Raw genomic sequence first — 8,032 nt, forward strand, 5'->3', positions numbered from 1 at the left:
TGTAAAAACAATTCCAAAAATAATGAAAAGATTTCTTCTGACTATGGGTAGCCTTATTGGACTTTTCAACCTCCCTGGCTTTGACTGTGGTTTCTAGCCAAAGGTTCACACGTTTGAGAGGTTCAAACGCTTCATTTTCAGTACTGAACTACTTTTTCGTGCACTGAATGAATGCAATATGTTAACACTCCTGTATGGCCCAGAATTGCTGGGCTGCCCCTTGGCCTGCCTGCCTGGTACTGGCTGAAAAGGTACCATTGTTTGTTCTGCAAACACTGGGTGATGTTTGTTTCCAAGGTGACTGGTTCTATTGCTGCCCTTTAAGCAAGGGGGGATGGGGAGAGAGAAAGTTGGCTTTAAACACCTGAGAGCATCCTGTTCAGGATACAGTCTGTGTGTGTGTGTGTGTGTGTGTGTGTGTGTGTGTAAGTTGAGATATTATTTTAACTGAGGTAATGGGAGAAAAAGGGATAGTGTGGAAATGGGAGGAAAAGATAGATTATCAGTAAGTTAAAAATATCAGTAAGTTCCGATACACAACAGTATACTTAGAGTGAAGGTAATGGTATAAGAAATGTTAGACTTAAAGATCTGATCAGACTGAAATTAACTGTTTTTACATTTGAAAAAGTAAAAAGTCAAGGGAAGAAAAAATATTTTAGATGATATCCATTGAAATGTTAAATTTATTTTTGCATGAACTACAGTTCTTTAGCTGTAACTTGTAAGCAGCTATTCAAATGAATAAAGTTGGAGAGTAGTATCATTAAAACTGGTTACTGATCAAGTACCTGGGCCTTCCAAAAAAGTCAGAGAACAAGAGATATAAACAGATTGGTTTCAGTCTTAAGGTCTATAAATTAAGAAAAATCTTAAATGATCGAACTATATTTGTGTTGAAAATTTTCCAGAAAGATAACAACAAAGATAAAAAGCCTCTTTGGGGGATGTATAATTGATGTATTCATCAGTGAGAGATTTTTAAGTTCAAATTAGAAAGAAGGAAAAAAGTTTCCTCTTTTCCTGGTCCTCCACCCCCTCTTTTTTAATTAAAAAAAATTTTTTTTTTATTGTGCATGGATGCTGTTAACAGAACTTTGCCTTTTCACTCCTATCAGGTTTAGTACAGTTCATGCCCAGGTTTCAGTAAACATTAACTACTTTTATCAGGGCTTGCAGTGTACTGAATGGCTAGCAAAGAGAGTGTACTGCAAGAGACAGATGAAAATGAGAGAGTCCAAGGTCACATGGATGTTGAATTTTTTTTTAATTATTGAGAATTTAGGGTCAAGTTTCACACTTTCAATATCCTCTCTATGGTTTTGTGGGCCTAAGACAAGGACACTTGGTCTGGCCTTTCTCTGTCCTGGGGTTAAAAGAGATTTCTTCAGATGCTCCCTCTGAATGGCAAGACAAGTGATTTTAAAACACTGTTTATTCTTTCCTTTCCTTAAGAAAAATTTTTATCAGGACTGCCTTCTAGGATGAAAGGTTCTCAAGGTCCCCCCAAAGAAGTACTATAACATATATCGTGATTATTCTGACGATCTGATATTAAAGGGATTTCCTTTTTTTTCCTTTCTCAGAGATTGTTTGGGATTGCCCTCTGAGCACTAATTTCATTTCCGGAGTTAGCACAGTGAAGTCTGCTAGATGAAATATCGCCAAATATAGAGTAAACGTTCTCGTCTCGGAAATCATGTAATATTCTAGAACTTTCCCCTGTGTCTTCTTTCCGAAAATAGGAATGTGACTTGTGCTTCTTTTCAGTGAAAAGGATCTAAACGTTTTAAAAACTACAGAGACAGTAAGAACTACCCTCTTCCTGCCCTTCATTGCAGGCTGCCCCCTAGGCATCCGTGGCAGACACGGAGGGTGGGGCTGCGGAGCGCGCCCTAGGGTCGTGTCTCCTTCCCGGAGGGAGGCACCGACCGAATCGAGGCTGTCTGTATGGATTTCGGTTCTGGGCTCCCGGCGGCCGGGCCGGGGAGGGGCCTGGGAGGACGCCGCGGAAGGCGGCCGGGCCGCCGGGCAGCCGGCCCTCCTCGGGCCGCGGAGCCTTCGTGCACTGGGACCGTCTAAGCTGAAGTGCGTTCGCACAGCAGAGCACGCGGCGGCCGTCATCCCGGCACTCGCCCGTGCCCGTCCCGGCGCGGCGGCCTGTGGGAAGCGGGCGGTCGACGGCCGGACGGCGGGGTCGCGGGGCGCTGGTACAGCCCGGGCCTCCGCGCCGTCCGCCCACCTCGGCGCCCGCGCGGGGCCGCCCCGTGAGCGGGCGGCGGGGCCGTCAGTCAGGGAGGCGGGCGCCGATTGGCCGGCCGGCCGGCGGGGGCGGACAGGGGCGGGACGGGGGCGGGGCTAGGCCGCCTTCCCGTGGGCAGTGCCGGCGTCGCTTCCACGAAAACCTTGACGCGCTCTCCTGAGGCCGCGGTGGCCGGGCGGCAACCTCGTGGGCGGCCGGAGGCCTTCGAAGAGCCCGTCTAGTAGTTGAGTTCGTTGTTTAGAGATGGGTTCCTCTCAGGTAGAGATTTGAACTCATGTGCGCTCCGAATGAAGTGCTCCCTCATGTTTTTCCCCCTGGTGTTCGCTTGAGGCCATTTAGCCTGTGACCACTTAAGTTTCCCGAAGTTTTGCATGGGCGTGAGCGTGCCCACTCGCGTCTTGTAGTTGTTGCCCAGAAGGAGTCCACGTTAAAAGGTTTGGCTTACCTGATGGCCGTTTTAATGAGAACAGCGTGTGGCTGAAAAAGTGTCCGCAGAGCCTTTTGGAGGAGGAGGCGGAGGCGGCCGGGGATGAAGAGGACGAAGAGGGGATGCAGCCCGGCTGGGGGAGGCATGAGTGGAGGAGGAAGGACAGGGGCAGCTTCTGTGGGACGGGACGCCCGGGGCAGCGCGGCGCCGGATCCTTTCTGTCCTCTTCTGCAGTGTGGGCGGCTGTTGCCTCTTTCCCATGTGACCCGCGTTCTTCGGATGGAGGCCGAGGGGCACCACGGAACCAAACAAGCCACCGTGGCCTCAGGTTTTAAATCCGCCCCCCCCCCGCCCCCGTCGCAGCAGTGGCGGCGGCGGCGGCGGCAGACCGCGGGCCTCTGTCCCCCCCGCCCCGGGCTCCTCCGTGGTCCACGTGGTCGTAGTAGCGATGAGCCCATTGCGCCGGGCGCCGGCTCCACGTTCTGCGCTTCATGCCCCCCCCCACCCCCGCCCTCGACCCGGTGGGGGGACGGCAGGGCCTGTGGGATCGCTGGGCCTTGCTCCTGGGGCCTGAAGGCCGCCTGCCACCAGGGCCCTGCCCAGTGTGCCCTGTGTCCCCGCAGGCCTGCCCGGAGCTAGCACCGGGGCGTGCGGGTGGTCCCTGCCTGCACCCCTGTGCCATCATGAGGCTGGTTCACCCACCCGGGGCCCTCGTCCGTCCCCAGGAGCAGCTCAGTACCTAGAGCACTTCTGGTGAGCCCTGTGCCCTGTGACTCGTCTCGTTTTTGGTGTGCCTTCTTGGGTGATCACTGTTCGCTGGGCTGTAGCATCCGGTGATTCTTAAGACCAGGGGATTCAGGTTCAGTAGGTCTGTTGTGAGGCTGGGCCTCGTCAGTTCGAAAAAGCTTCCAGGGTGATTTTAATGAACACCCCTAATAATCAGCTTTCAAAATTGTATTTATAAACAGGTTACTTGTACATTTATGTCTGATGAGACAAATGAATACATTTGAGCCACTGGGATTTTTTTTTTTTTTTAATAGAGTTAGGAAATGACACAAACCTTGAAATTCTCCTATCCGATGCTTGTCTGTTGCAACCCTGAGTCTCCTTTTCAGCGAGATAGTGTGGTACCTGTGCTAGACCCCTGATAGGCCGTCTGCACTGGCAGGTGTAAATGCCACTAATTAATTTTTTAAGAAATTGGCGCTTTGACAGAATTATCAGGGATGCCGAATAACTGGGACCAGATGTTTCTTTTGTTAAGGCCACGGAGAGGTAAGGTCACACACAGGTAATAAAGCTACTGACGTTTAATCCCTTGGTCGGTGGCTGTGGATTTAGGGATGCTGAATAATTTCTTTAGAAAGGGCTGGAAAAGATGTCGTTCCGTTCTGGTTTCTGCCGGGCCTCCGCCACCCCCCCACCGCTCTTGCCGTGTTATCTTCTGTAGAGGTGTTTACTCAGTTATCATCGGGCCCAGCTCTTGTTAGAAGAGGGTAAATGGTACTTGGGCCTCTTTATCTAGATCCTCTTGCTCACCATTTTGCCACAGCTGAAGGGACAGCCTGTGCCTCTAAGTGAATCCATCTTTTTTTGCACTCCTTGACTGTGAAACAAGAGGAGAGTCGGACGCTCATCATTTCGAGCGCAGACTTTACAGCCTCTGAACAGCCTCTGCTCTCGCAGCTTATGAATGCACCATTTGTCGTCCCGTGCACAACTGTTAGATACAACTGGCCTTGCAGCCCACTCTGGCTGCGAACAGAGTGCATTACTGCGGCCTTTTTTTTCCCTTTTCCTTTTTTTTTTTTTCTTCTTCTTTGCTTCTGCATAGGCCAGATTTTTGCTTTAAATACCACCATTTTGTCCACACTAGTTTCTTTGACCCAGCTTGCATTTTTCAAATATAAGTTTCAGAAATAAGGCTTAATTTGCTCCAACTGTTAGTATAGAGGTTCTGAATAAGTGCAAGTATTTTACTTTATTAAAGGAAGAGATTAGTTTTGTGGCTTGGTTTTTGCATATGTGCTTTCTCTCTCTCTCTTTTTTTTTTTTACAATATTGTAGAACCATGTGCCTTTGAAATTTTATTTTAAACTGGGTCGAAGTTAGAAAGTTGGGTTTTTTCCTAGATCATTATATCTCCTAAGCTTTACACAAAATCTCTTTGTCATCTAGTATCTTCAGTTTAGATTTTAAGGGAAGCCGTTACAAGTACAATGTGGTTTTCTAGAATATTTGAATATTATCATTAGAAGTGACTGTTTATCATTGTTTCTTGAAACGGGGTTCCATCCCCAAATGATACCAGTAGTGTTCAGAATTTCACTTCTGTTTTGTTTCTCTCATTCTTTGGCCTTGTAATTATTTATGTGTTATGTATGCATGCATTGGCATTATTCCTCCTTTACGTTTCATTTAATTGCATTTTAGGTGAAAGGATGTATTAACATATTTTTATACTGTGCTTTACATATTCAACAACTGGACCAAATTGTTAGTCCTAATTGCTTTTAGGCCTTGCTATGGCTAAGGAGACACATTTCTGTTAAAACAGCAGTAAACATCCTACAGCAACCAACTCTACAAACCCTGGCATCCTGGAGTTTCCAAAGATGAAACAGCCATTTGCTGAAAATGAAGAAGCTCTCTGTAGTTGAATTTTAAAGTAGATATTTAGGTTTCACTCGTCTTTCAAAGAAGACATGGAGGCCCCGGGTTGCACGTGAATTTTGAGACATACAGGTATGTTTAAAGGAAGAAAGTGTAATCGTTTGTGAGATTCATGCCTGCCTTTTCATCTCACCGTTCAGAGGGGGAAAATCGGTTTTTTTGTGAGCATTGTCTCCTACTACCTGAAGAGTCCTTGAGGTCGACGTAAAGACTAGGCAGCTGCAAACAAGTTAGGGGGCAAGTGAGCCCTGGTTTCAGGGTTTTCAAGAGCAGTGTTCTACCTTGGAGAGCATGTTTTCCTTACTCGGTCCAGCGTTTTCATGCTTGGTTTTGATCTCCCCCTTTAAGCTGGGTAAACTCTCTTTGGACTTTTTCTCCCTTTAACCGTGGTTTCTTGACTGCCCTTCTCATGTGATTAATATGTGTGTTGCTTAAAATGGCAACTGAAACATCACCAGGTATTTTCACCAGGTAGAAACTGCTTTTCCTGTGTCAAAACAACCAGTGTGGCTTAGTTGATGCTTCTGTTGCTAAGCAGGTAAATTTCTGGTCTGCAGGCTGTCTGTTAACCCCGTAAATGCCTAATATCAAGCAAAAAAACAGCAAGAAGAAAAACCACCTTTTGCTTCCTTCTCCCGTAGTGCTTTGTTCTGGAGGGTAAAAACTGGGCCTCCCTCACCCTTACCTCCACTTAGCTGTGTTCAGGACCCAACCTCGATTTCCATATTTCCAAGGGGAGGAGGAGAGTTAAGAGATGGAGAGGCCTGGGAAGTTGGTGGAGAAGACGCCCTGGGAGCTGGCAGTGAAGGTCTCCTGCTGCAGGATACAAATTATGGGTTTGAGTCCAGTCAGGAATGGGTTTAGCCTTTTTCTTTGGGACTTTTCTCTGCAAGTCTGCCTTCATTTGCAGCCTGGCTGTGGGGGAAAGAAGAAGAAAGAAAGGGCTGCTGTGCGCATCCATTTGCCAGAAAGGAGTTAACAGAGCGCACCGCAGAACAGGTTGGGCAAGACTGTTAAAGCAGTGATGAAGCCTCCCCCTTCTCCTGCTCTCCTCCTCTCCCTCCCTCTGTCCCTCCCTCTCTCTCTGTCCCTCTCCCTCTCTCTCTGGCCCTCTTCTCTGGCCCTCTCTCTCTGTCCCTCTCCTCTGGCCCTCTCCCTCTCTCTCTTGCCCTCTCCCTCTCCTCTGGCCCTCTCCTCTGGCCCTCTCTCTGGCCCTCTCCTCTGGCCCTCTCTCTCTGTACCTCTCCTCTGGCCCTCTCCCTCTCTCTCTTGCCCTCTCCCTCTCCTCTGGCCCTCTCCTCTGGCCCTCTCCCTCTGCTCTGTCCCTCTCTCTCTGTCCCTCTCCTCTGTCACTCTCTCTCTGGCCCTCTCCCTCTCCTCTGGCCCTCTCCCTCTCCTCTGGCCCTCTCCCTCTCTCTCTGTCCCCCTCCTCTGTCCCTCTCCCTCTCTCTGGCCCTCCCGCTCTCCCCCTCTGACCTCCTCTATTCCCCTGCTCCTCTCCCAGGACTTTCAGACATCTTCACATTATCCCCTGCTCCCCCGCCCCCTCCCCACTTCAGTGTCTGGCTCTCCCTCTCTCTGGCAGGACATTTGATGTGATGAAAATACTTTGTGGCAATGAGGAGCCTGTGCAAGAGGCCTCAGCCTTGCCAGCTGTTTCTGGAGAAATCCATGTCTGTGCCCTTAGTCATGTAACATAGGCCCCATTCAACAGAGACATTCTTGAGTGTGCATTTATGCCTCTGCGGGACTGCAGGGTGGACGGCCTGCATGGGGGGTAGGGGGGGAGGTGGGGGGGGGAGAGGTCGGGGTGGGGGTGTGGAGGGCAGCGCGGGGGAGTCCTTGCGCCCCAAGTGCCCCTGAGTCATGAGATGTTGCTTTGTAAAGCATCTGCAGTTTGCTCGGACTTAGGGGTGTCTTGTGGCCGTCAACTTGGAGAAACTGAGCTCTTTAAAAGCCAGCTCTGGTCTGACGTAAGTTCTGCGTGGTGTTTGTGTCTAATCCCTCCGTAAACATACCATATATAGTCATGCTGGAGCTCACTATAACACACACTGCAGGGGAGCCTCTCCTGATGCACAGAGCCCCGTGCTTAGAAGCAGGCTCAGGCTATTTCTGGTGTGTCGCTGCTTTCTTTTTTCTTTTTTGGAGGGAGGAGGCAGGAGGCTTTTTTTCTTTCCATCTTTACACTGTTTGAAGCATGTTTCTGATCCTAGTCTGTCTGGCACTGTGAAAACTCAAGAAACTGTATCCTCACGTGAGGAGAGACTGAATTCTCTTTGTACATCTGTTTTAGAATAGAACCCTTGTTTTTCTTAGTATCTCTCACACCACACGCGTTTCGCATTTTATGGTCCCCGGGGTTCTAAACTGCTTGTTTTGGAGCATCTTTTAACCCTGTGAGGGTGAGCTCTGCCCCGTAGCCTGTACTGTCGGTGACCGGTGGAGAAGTTGCTTTCACGTTTCCTCCGCCGCATCCTCCCCGAGCTGTCCTCATGCGTTTATAACACTTCACCTTCGCCTTGCCAGGGCAGAGCATCAGCTCGGAGTCCGCAGAGCTGAGCGCAGCCGTTTTCCCCTTGGCAGGGCTGGGTCTGTGGAGCGGAAAGGAGACTGTAGTGAGAAAGAAATGCAGTTGTTTTTTGTTTTTTTTTCTTTTTCCCCAG

General features: G+C 49.3%; 1 protein-coding gene across 9 annotated transcripts in view; it reads left to right on the forward strand.

Annotated features, from left to right (window-relative positions):
* RREB1 (ras responsive element binding protein 1) overlaps positions 1-8,032 on the forward strand; it is a 181,369-nt gene that overhangs the window by 68,742 nt on the left and 104,595 nt on the right. Inside the window, exon 1 of one of the 9 annotated variants that reach the window (XM_089918262.1) lies at positions 2,377-5,438. The exons of 7 other annotated variants lie outside the window; for them this stretch is intronic. The gene's annotated coding sequence lies outside the window, so the exon portion shown is untranslated. Of the gene's footprint in view, positions 1-2,376; positions 5,439-8,032 lie in introns of those variants that run through there. One more of the 9 variants, XM_022586607.3, reaches the window with a different exon arrangement.

This window comes from Delphinapterus leucas, chromosome 10, assembly GCF_059928025.1.
Source record: "Delphinapterus leucas isolate spDelLeu-1000000601 "Yukka" chromosome 10, BTC_Dleu_Yukka2, whole genome shotgun sequence".
Taxonomy (NCBI): domain Eukaryota; kingdom Metazoa; phylum Chordata; class Mammalia; order Artiodactyla; family Monodontidae; genus Delphinapterus; species Delphinapterus leucas.